We start from the raw sequence: 10,991 nt of genomic DNA on the forward strand, positions 1-10,991 counted from the left end.
ATTGGTTTTCATAGTCCCTGAGAGTAATAGACTTGAGGGGAAACATCTTAGAAACTTTAGAACATTTGGAAGATATCCTATGTCCATGATAATGATAAGGGAAGTAAAACCCTTTCAGAACTGTAAAATTCATGTTTACTTATAATAGTTCAAATTCCATGCATGGTAAATCTGCATTGATCAATTATTTAAAATGTTTCTTTTTCTTAAATCACTGCTTTACTTGGTAAGCATCTAACAGATCGACCGTCGATTATTAAAAAGTTGTAGATAACGAACAGTGATCAATTTTATATCATGCTCTATGTATGAACAATTTCTAAAACGAGGTAAATTATTGACAAACAAGTTGCTGAAACAAGAATATCAGCAGTCTAGTTTAAACTCATCATTTCGTATGTTCTATGGTCGATACAATGACCTTGTCAGCAAATACAGTCTTTCATTAAGTCAAATGCTGACTGACTTTTTTTCGTACTAATTGTTAGGCCATTATTTACACTCTGATTTGTCAACGGACTTTTCCATTATTTACCGATCATGACAAGGAGCACATGGCGAGTGTGACCGGTCGGCAGGGGATGCTCACTCCTCCGTGGCACCTGATTCCACCTCTGATGTCTTAGAGCTCCGTGTTTGCTCTGCTCCTATTTTGTAATGTTTAATGGACTTTTGAGCTCGAATACTGTTCGTTATCTCCACATATTTCATACTAGTAAGTTGGGGTACGTAAACCTCATATACAGGTGAGAGCGGAACTTTACTACATAAATAAGGAAAGTTGATTTAAATTCCCATGGGTATCAATTGCACCCCGTTGTTAGCAGACCTATTTTTGTATTCATATGAACCAGAATTTATTCAGAATCTTATACATGAGAAAAAGAAATATGCTGTAGCCTTCAACTCGACATTTGGATATTATGTCGACGACGTATTTTCAATTAACAATAGCTATTTCCATTCATCTGTCGACACGATATATGTCATAGACCTTGAAATAAAAGATACCACAGAGTCTGACACATCTGTTTCATATTTGGATATTTTATATAGAAAAAGACCTTAATGTAATCTAACAACAAAGCTTTATGATAAATGTAATGTCTTTAACTTCCCAATCGTCAACTTCCCTTACTTATGCAGCAATATGCCCTTATCACCTGCATATGGGGTGTATATCTCTCAGTTGATTCGATACGCAAGAGCATGCTCTACGTTTGAACAATTTCTAAAACGAGGTAAGTTAATGACAAACAAGTTGATGGAACAAGAATATCAGCAGTCTAGTTTGAAGTCATCATTTTGTAAATTTTATGGTCGATACAATGATCTTGTCAGCAAATACAACCTATCATTAAGTCATATGCTGAGTGACGTTTTCATACTAATTGTTAGGCCATTATTTACACACTGAATTGTCGACGGACTTTTCCATTATTTACCAATCATGACAAGGAGCACACTGCGGGTGTAACCGGTCGGCAGGGGATGCTCACTCCTCCATGGCACCTGATCCCATCTCCGACCTTTTTGGAGGTCCGTGTTTGCTCTGCTCCAGATTTGTATTGTTTTAATGGACTTCGAGCTTAAATACTTCCCTTTGATAAATTGAAGTCATCACGATTATCATAAAGCTTTGTTGCTAGGTTACCGTTAAGGTAATTTTCTAGTAAAATATCCAGATATAAAACAGATGTTTCAGACTCTGTGTTATCTTTTATTTCAAGCTCACTGGAATATATTTAGTCGACATTTGAATGAAAGTAACTATTGTTAATTGATAATACGTCGTCGATATATCTAAATGTCGAGTTGAAGGCCACAGCAAGTGTTTTCTTCTTATGAAAAGTTTTTTGAATAAATTCTGCTTCAAATTAATACAAAATAGTTCTGCTTACAAGGGGGCGCATTTGGTACCCACGGGAGTTCCAAGAGATTGTTGAAAGACCTGATCTCCCAAAACTACATAGATATTGTCAATCAGAAAGCATCTTTTTAATATCAACTTCAGAGTACTTGTGTGTATAGTCAGAATGCTTTTTAACAAAATAATTTTGCAAATGACCAATGACAAGGTACCGTAAGTATATTTACAAGTTCCATATTTATTGAAAAAGCAGCTGTCTATAATGTCAAATAGCCTGGACTTTAATTCATCTTGGGGAATGGTTGTATAAAGTGTTGAATAGTCGTACGTTTTGATTTTATTGATTTTGTTAAAATTTTGTGATTTTAAATTTTCTACAAGTTCCTGGAGTTTTTAAGTATCCAAATCTGATTTATGGGAATATTAAAAATATTTAAAACTGACATATGACTTTGAAGAAAGGGAGCTATGGATATAATTTGGATTACCACTTGCAGAATTCAATCCTAGTTCCTCTAAAATACAATGCAAATAATGAGCCTTACAAACAAAGACAATGTTGTTACCTGCTTTGTCAGCGGGGACCAGTACATACTGATCGTGTAATCTATCTTATTCTTCTTTCACTTCTGCATTATCGAAGACAGAAGAATAGATGGTTTTCATATTGCCCCTCAATCCCTTAATGACTTAAAACGATTTCAACATCCATCTGATACATTTAATCCATTCTGACAAAATGTCAGTCTTCTTTTTCATATTTAGCCCATCGTCTGGCGTAATCTTCTACTGAATTCATAATATTTTTGAAATTATGACGCCAGTTGAAAGATCGGGGTTCCCTAAACTTAGGCTCTCTTATAATAAGTAATTTAAGGTCCTCATTATTAACTATATTTACGTCACCAGTAATGACGTGTCCAGCAGGACTATAGTTGTAAGGTGAAGAAGAACATGAACAGGTTGGAGGATTATGTATCAGATGCTCGATATCTAGGCACTGTAGAGTTTTTTTTTAATATAATTAAAAAGCTTGGAAGCAATTGTCGATGTTTATTTGTAAGAAATACAAGGTGTGGATTTCAACTTGATATACCGGTATGGTGTAATACAAGACTGGACCTTTTTATGATTAAGAATATTACATATATTAACTGCGTCAATTCCTTTGTTGGTATATTGAAGTTTAAGGAACAAACGGGTTGTTTGAGCGATAGTATTCTCTTCCGCGAAGAGTGGCGGTTTAAAGAGCCTGTGATTTGCAATATCCATTATCATAGATTCGAGCCTGTATTCTGATGTTGAAGAATCCAAATGTGGACTTTCCTTGACTTTTACAAATAGACTATTCAAAACTTTCAAAGGGACAGAGTAAAATATGATTAAGGGCCTAACTGTTTATTTACAAAAGGGAGTAGTGAATCAAAGGAGACATCGTTTATAATGGGTTTATTGTAAGACAAATATCCATGACTACGCTTACGTCTCTGTGAACTGTTAAAAAGTCCCATCACATTCGCATTGCTACACTGTGGACTTGAATGATTCCAAACACTATTGACATTGTCATTGCTACCATATGGAAAGGCCGTGCCTAGTTTTCTAATCCAGTATTCTTCTCGTTGTCTACGGAAAGGTTTACTCATTGATGGGCTATTAGTATTATGGTAAATCTTTTCTAGAATTCTAATTTTCGTTGACAAAATAGAATGATCAGGTAAATTAAAATGCTTGTAGAAAAGCTGCTGGCCCTGTTGTTATTTTGAAAAATATGCCCTGATATTCTTTTATTAAGTGAACACTTGGTTTCACCAACATGAATAAGTCCACAAAGGGTACATTCTATTCCATAGACAACATTACAAGATTTGCAATTCAAATTTTCCCAAGTTTTGGTATAGAAGATAGAAGCTCTAAGATTAAGTAAATGAAGACCTAGTAATCTAAATGTCACAGGTTTTACAGTTTTTGACAGAACGTTTTGAAATAGAACACATGGGATCGGAAAATGAATCGTCAGATATATCTCTAATAAAAACTTTACATTCCTTCAATTTTTTGTATGAACTGTTGGTTCTATACCAAAACTGAGTCAAAACTGGGAATCTGAGGATTGCACATATACATAGGTTTGATATCCCTGGGGATAATCCGAGGGACACCGATTGAACTCCTAGAGTCTGTGTCCCTTATAGACTTAAAAGAGTGACGCCTTTTATACTGGGCGACGCGTCTGCTTATCTAAACTCAAAGTCCATTTAGACAATACAAATCGGGAGCAGAGCAAACACGGACTTCCAAAAACACCAGGGGTGGAATCAGGTGCCATGGAGGAGTGAGCATCCCCTGCAGACCGGTCACACCCGCCGTCTGCTCCTTGTCATGATCGGGAAAACAGAAAAGTCCGTCGACAATTCAGTGTGTAAAAAATGGCCTAACAATTAGTATGAAAAACATCAGTCATCATTTGACTTTTGATGGGTTGTATTTGCTGACAAGGTCGTTGTATCGACCATAAAACTTGCGAATTGATGACATCAAACGAGACTGCTGATATCCTTGTTTCATCAGCTTGTTTGTCAATAGATTGCCTCGTTTTAGAAATTGTTCATACGTAGAGCATGTTCTTGCGTATCGAATCAACTGGAGACAAAACCCCATTTGCAGGTGATAAGGGTATTTTGCTACAAAAGTAAGGAAAGGTGACGATTGAAAAATTGAAACCATCATGTTTATCATAAAGCTTTGTTGTTAGGTTTCCATTAAGGCCTTTTCCTAGTAAATATCCAAATATGAAAAAGATGTGTCAGACTCTGGGGTATCTGTGATTTTAACAAAGTAATTTTTTGATGATCAATCACAAGATACAGGTATGAAAATTTCCGACTTCCATTTTTATTAAAGCAGTTGTGTATGATCTGAAAAGGGGTAGTTTTTAATTTATCGTGAGGAACGGTTGTATAAACTGTAAAAAATTTTTTTTTAAAAGTCGTACGTTTTGATGCTACTTACTTTTGAAAGTCTGGTGATCTTAAATCTTCTGAACGTTCTTTGGAGTTTTTGAGAATCCACAACTGATTTACACCACTTCCGATGAAACTGATTTACACCACTTCTCGAATATGCTATAGCACAGTGCGTCCGAAATTTATTCTTTACAGCGGTTAATATTTTGGGGGAGGTAAAGATATGAATTGGTAGAGCAATAACTGGATCTGGCAATATATCATTTTTGTGAGGTTTTTATGAAGTTTAGGAATCCAATATAGGTAGAGTAGATCGAAGTTTTCTTAGTTGACTGGAATGTTAAAAGAATTATACACTGAAATGTGATTATGAAAAATTCATCCTTAGAAAGTGAACTGTTTATATCAGTTGGATTTACCGTTAAAGAATTAAAAACAAGTTCTTCTAAAGTACAGTTATAATAATGAGATTTACAAAAACAGCATTGTAACAAGCCTTGTTTGCTGCAACCATAACATATCGTTCATGTATTCTTTCTAAATTCTTTTTATCACCCTCCCGATTTAGTGAAAACGGAAGGATAGATACTTCTCATATTCTCATAGTCCTTTTAATGTAAAAACTAAAGATAACGAACAGTCTTCGATATCAAAAAATCCATAAACAATACAAATATGTAAAGAGGGCATAAAACACGGAGCCTTGGAAATTCCAGAGGTGGGATCGGGTGCCTAGGAGGAGTAGGCATCCCCTGTTGACAGGTCACAGCCGCCGGGAGCCCTAAATATTAACCAGGTAGACGGAACTATCCGTAGTCAATTAGTATAAAAACAAAGGCTTAACAATTGGCATGAACAAGTCAATGAAATACGACCCAATGATAGGTTATATTTTCTAACGAGGTCATTATAACGACCATAAAATTTACGAAATGTTGACTATAAACGGGGCTGTTGAAATACCTGTAACATCAACTTATCGGTGAGTAGCCTGCCTCGCTTTAAAAATTGATCGTACTCATTTCAAGCTCTTGAGTAGCGAATAAGTTGGGAAACATAAACACCATAAGCCTGTGATGGTGGAATATTATTACATAGATAAAGAAAGTTGACGATGGAAAAGTTGAAATCATCTCGTTTGTCATACAATTTAGTCGTTAATTGGCCTTTATCATCTATAGTCAGTAAAACATCCAAATATGAAACAGAAGTAACAGATTCTGTGGTGTCTTTTATTCCAAGCTCACTGGGATATATCGAGTCGACATACGAATGAAAATAACTATTGTTAATTAATAAAACATATTCGATATATCTGAATGTCGAATTGAAGTCCACAGCTAGTGTTTTCCTCTCCTCGTGTAGAAGTTTTTGAATAAATTCTGCTTCTTACGAATATTAAGAAAAGGTCAGCTAATAATGGACCACAATTAGAGCCCAACAGTTTATTGGAAAACTTGGTCTCCAAAGACTACAAAGACGTTGTCAATGAGGAACTCCAGCATTCTTATAATATCAACTTCAGAGTACTTGTGTGTACAATCAGAGTGGTTTTTAAACAAAGTTTGCTGATGACCAATTATAAGATGTGAAAAGTTCCGAGTTCCGTTTTTATTTAAGAAGCAGCTGTCTATGATAACAAATACTCTAGATTTTAATTCATCGTGAGGAATTGTATAATGGAGAGAAGTCGTACGTTTTGATGGTATAGACTTTTGAAAGTAATTAGGAGATTTTGAAGTTTCTAAAAGTTCTTTCTGATTTACACTACTTCTAGAATAAGCTGTAGCACAGTGCATTTGAAGTTTCTCCTTTACAATATATGTTGCAAGGAGTAAAGATAAGGGCTTGGTAGAGGATTTGCTGGACCCAGCAATGTATCTTTGTAAGGATTTTTAATGAAATTTAGGAATCCAGTACAGGTAGGGTAGATCGAACACACCTTGGTTAACTGGTTTTATTAAAAGTATTAACCACTGAAATATGATTTTGAAATACGAAGGTAACGAACAGTATTCGAATTCGAAAGTCCAATGAATTGATACAGATTTGGAGCAGAGCAAACACGACCTCAAAATTTAGAGGTGGGATCAGGTGCCATGGAGGATCCCCTGCCGACCGGTCACCCCACTATGTGCTCCTTGTCATGATCGGGGAAAAAACGGAAAATCCGTAGACAGTTCAGTGTGTAAATAATGGCCTAACAATTAGTATGAAAAAAATTTGATTTATGATAGGTTGTGTGTGCTGACAAGGTCATTGTATCGACCGTAAAACTTGCAAAATGATGACTTCAAACGAGGCTGTTGATATCTTTGTTTCATCAACTTGTTTGTCAATAGCTTGCCTCGTTTTAGAAATTTTTCATACGTATCGAATCAACTGAGAGACATAAAAACCAAATGCAGGTGATAAGGGTATATTGCTACATAAGTAAGGGAAATTGACGATTGAAAAGTTGAAGGCATCACGTTTATCATAAAGCTTTGTTGTTAGGTTACCATTAACGTCTTTTTCTAGTAAAATATCTAAATATGAAACAGATGTGTCAGAATCTGTGGCTTTTATTTCAAGCTCTCTGGGATATATCGAGTGACATATGAATGAAAGTAACTATTGTTAATTGATAATACGTCATCGATATATCGAAATGTCGAGTTGAAGTTTTTGAATAAATTCTGCTTCATATGAATACAAAAAAGTCTGCTAATAAGGGGGCACAATTGGTACCCATTTGGTAATATATTGTATTGGGAATTCCAACAGATTGTTGGAAGACCTGATCTCTAAAAACTACATAGATATTTTCAATCAGAAACTCATGCATCTTTTTAATATCAACTTCAGAGTTCTTGTGTGTACAATCAGAGTGCTTTTTAACAAAATAATTTTGCAAATGACCAATGACAAGGTAAGTATATTTACGAGTTTCATTTTTATTGAAAAATCAGCTGTCTATGATGTCAAAAAGCCTGGACTTCAATTTATCGTGGGAAATTGTTGTATAAAGTGTTGAAAAGTCGTACGTTTTGATGCTATTGATTTTAGTAAGATTTTGTGATTTCAAATTTTCCAAAAGTTCTTTGGAGTTTTTAAGTATCCACATCTGATTTACACCTCTTCTCGAATATACTGTTGTACAGTACTCCTGAAGTTTCTCAGTACAGTAATCCTGAATTTGCATTTCTCCTTCATTACTGTAAATATTTTAGTGATGGCGGAGTAAAGAAAGAGGCTTGGTAGAACATTTACTGGAACCCGCTATGTATCTTTCTTTCTAAGGATTTTTATGACGTTTAGGATTCCAGTAAAGGTATGGTAATTCAAATTCACTTTGATTATTGGAAATATTAAAAATACCTAAAATGGACATATGATTTTGAAGAATTTCCTCTTTAGAAAGGGAGCTTTGGGTGTAAGAATTTCTTCTTTGGAAAGTGAACTGTGAGTATATGTAGGATTTCCAGACGTAGAATTAAAACCAAGTTCTTTGAAAATATAATCATAATAATGAGCCTTACAAACAAATGTTACCAGCCTTGTCTGCTGGAACCATGCCATATTTTTCGTGTAGTCGCTCTAACTCTTTCATCACTTCCGGTTTAGTAAAACCTTTGCCTTTTAATTTTCTAATATGAATCTTTAATATATTTCTAAATCATTTAATCCATTCTATCATGCGTTTGCCATCTTAAAACCAGTTTGGATCTCCTCCTATATGACCATTAGGACAAAGCTCAGGATCATCAATAGTTGTGTAAGATCAGTATTACTACATGGATCAGAATGCTGGAACCTCCGAAAAGACATCGCAAGGAAACTGAAAGTGTTTGTGAATCGATGCCTAAGGACCATATTTAAGATCAGATGGCCAAAAGTAGTGTCTAACAACGACCTCAGAGAGATGTCAGGACAAGAAGACATTGTTGTGGAAATTGTAAGAAGGAAGTGGAGATGGGTCGGCCATGTGCTCAGAAAAGACCAGCACAACATCACCAGAGAAAGCATTTTCTGGACTTCCGATGGCAAGAGAAAAAGGGCAGGCCAAAAACAACATGGCGAAGAACATCAGAGAACGAGCTGAAAGAGATAGGGTTGACATGGAAGGCAATAGAAACAAAAGCAAAGGATAGGACTGGGTGGAGGGACTGTGTGGCTGCTTTATGTGCCACCTGGCATGAAGAGGCCTAAGTAAGTAAGTCAAAGTGTTCAGGTCTGTAACACGACTCTTTTATACATTTCTAGAACATTTAATCCATTCTGTCAAGGTGTTTAGGTCTTCTCCTTGAACGTCTGGCATAATCTTCGACAGAATTCATAATAGAATTGAAGTTCTACCGCAAATTAAAAGATCGGGGCTTCCTGTATTAGGACCTTTCAAGATTATTCATTTTCAACTATATTAACATCACCGGTAATGACTTGTTCAGGGGGACTGTGGTTGGAAAAAAGAAGAGCAGGAACACTTATTATGATGACTTTGTTTTAATTGCTCAATTTCAAGGCACTGTAAAGTTTGTTTGTAATTGAAAGGTTTAGCAGCAACAGTTTTGAAATATCTGTAGGAAATGCAGGGTGTTGACCAACTTGAAATATGGTAGAATGCACGACTGAACTTTTTTATGATTAATAAGAATGTTATTTTGAAAATAAAATAAATCTTCTCCCTCTTCACAATGTAACCTGCGTATTATATATGTACAGCATTTTATATTGCAGTCGCTTCTAAATGAATTCTGAAAGCATTGATTTGTCTTTTTTGTCTTTTAGTGAACATGCTGTGTCATGAACACTGATGGAGGACTTCATTTTCGATATCATAATCCATATTATTGTAACTGGTGACGTTATGTGCAGCAGTTGACAATATGTGCGATGTAGGTAGGTGAATATTATCGCCAATGAAAATGTAATTTTTAGTCAAGCAAATATTTATTGCTTGAGTCCACTTAGATTTCCTTCTAAGAATCAAGCTTATATGAAATCAAATCTTTACGAAGGACTCAACTTCAAAACGTGAATGTTTTATGCCCTATCTGGATAATGATTGCAAAACAAAATAACTATGAAATATAACCGAAGAATCAACTAAAAATGTATAACAAATCACTCTAAAAGTACCCACATAATACAGACCTACTCCTAAAGCTGAAGGCTTATTGGTCTAATTAACTAACAATTCTGTAGCCTGCAACTACCTTAACACTCTATAAACGTCACCAAGACACCTGTAAGACACAAACTATAGTCACCTAGACACAATAGCTAGTCACAAGACACTTGCAAGCTATGTCCCAGAGCTGAAGGATTTAAACTAATAATCTGTTGCCCAAAACCCTAACCCAAGTCACTTCCTTCAATCTTCTGATATCTGTACGATTATATCTGATTGGTTGTTTATTTTAAATATTTCGTTGGTTGAGATGTTGATGATGATTGGTTATATATAACGTTACAATAATTGGATAAGATTATTTCATGCGTATTTCAATCCAGTATGCTAATGTTACATGTATATTATTACAACACAACAATATGTAGGCGACGACAATACATCCCTCTCAAAGTTTAATTTGTGATAACTAAAAAATTATTATTTGTAATAATAAATACTACTTGAAACGTTACATTTTCATCATGGGCGAGAATATACACTTACCCACACTGCACATTATCGACACCTCTGTTACTGATGACATGAAAAGAAGGATCCAAAGTCAGTCATCGTGGGAGAAAAAATAAATGTTACTCTGTGCAATGTAGTCATAAAATACGATGTGGTGACAAAACATGGAGATTCCTATTTTATCTTATCTTTAATCAGAGAAGCACAAGAAGTTTGTAGTTGACATAAAAGTGACAGTTTAGGGAATATTCGAGAAAAAAGTGTCTCCTAGGCCTCGTGTTTACTTGAAATTGAATGTTTCATTGTGACATTTTATAAAATTTGTTTAACAATGACAACAATCCCATTTTAATCTCTTCCAAAAGGCTTCATTTTCAGCAGGAACATGTCCAATAAATCAAGACAATCACTGCAGTTCTGCATGCAATTCCCACGTGTGAACACGTGCTGAGCTGTTTTTTTTTTTAAAATGTGTGGAGTTCTTAGTAATAGATTAACATGTGGATTGAACTGAAATTCTGTAAATCTT

This window comes from Saccostrea echinata, unplaced genomic scaffold (assembly GCF_033153115.1).
Source record: "Saccostrea echinata isolate AGI-Se365-2 ecotype Australia unplaced genomic scaffold, CSIRO_AGI_Sech_v1 ptg000009l, whole genome shotgun sequence".
Classification (NCBI taxonomy): Eukaryota; Metazoa; Mollusca; class Bivalvia; order Ostreida; family Ostreidae; genus Saccostrea; species Saccostrea echinata.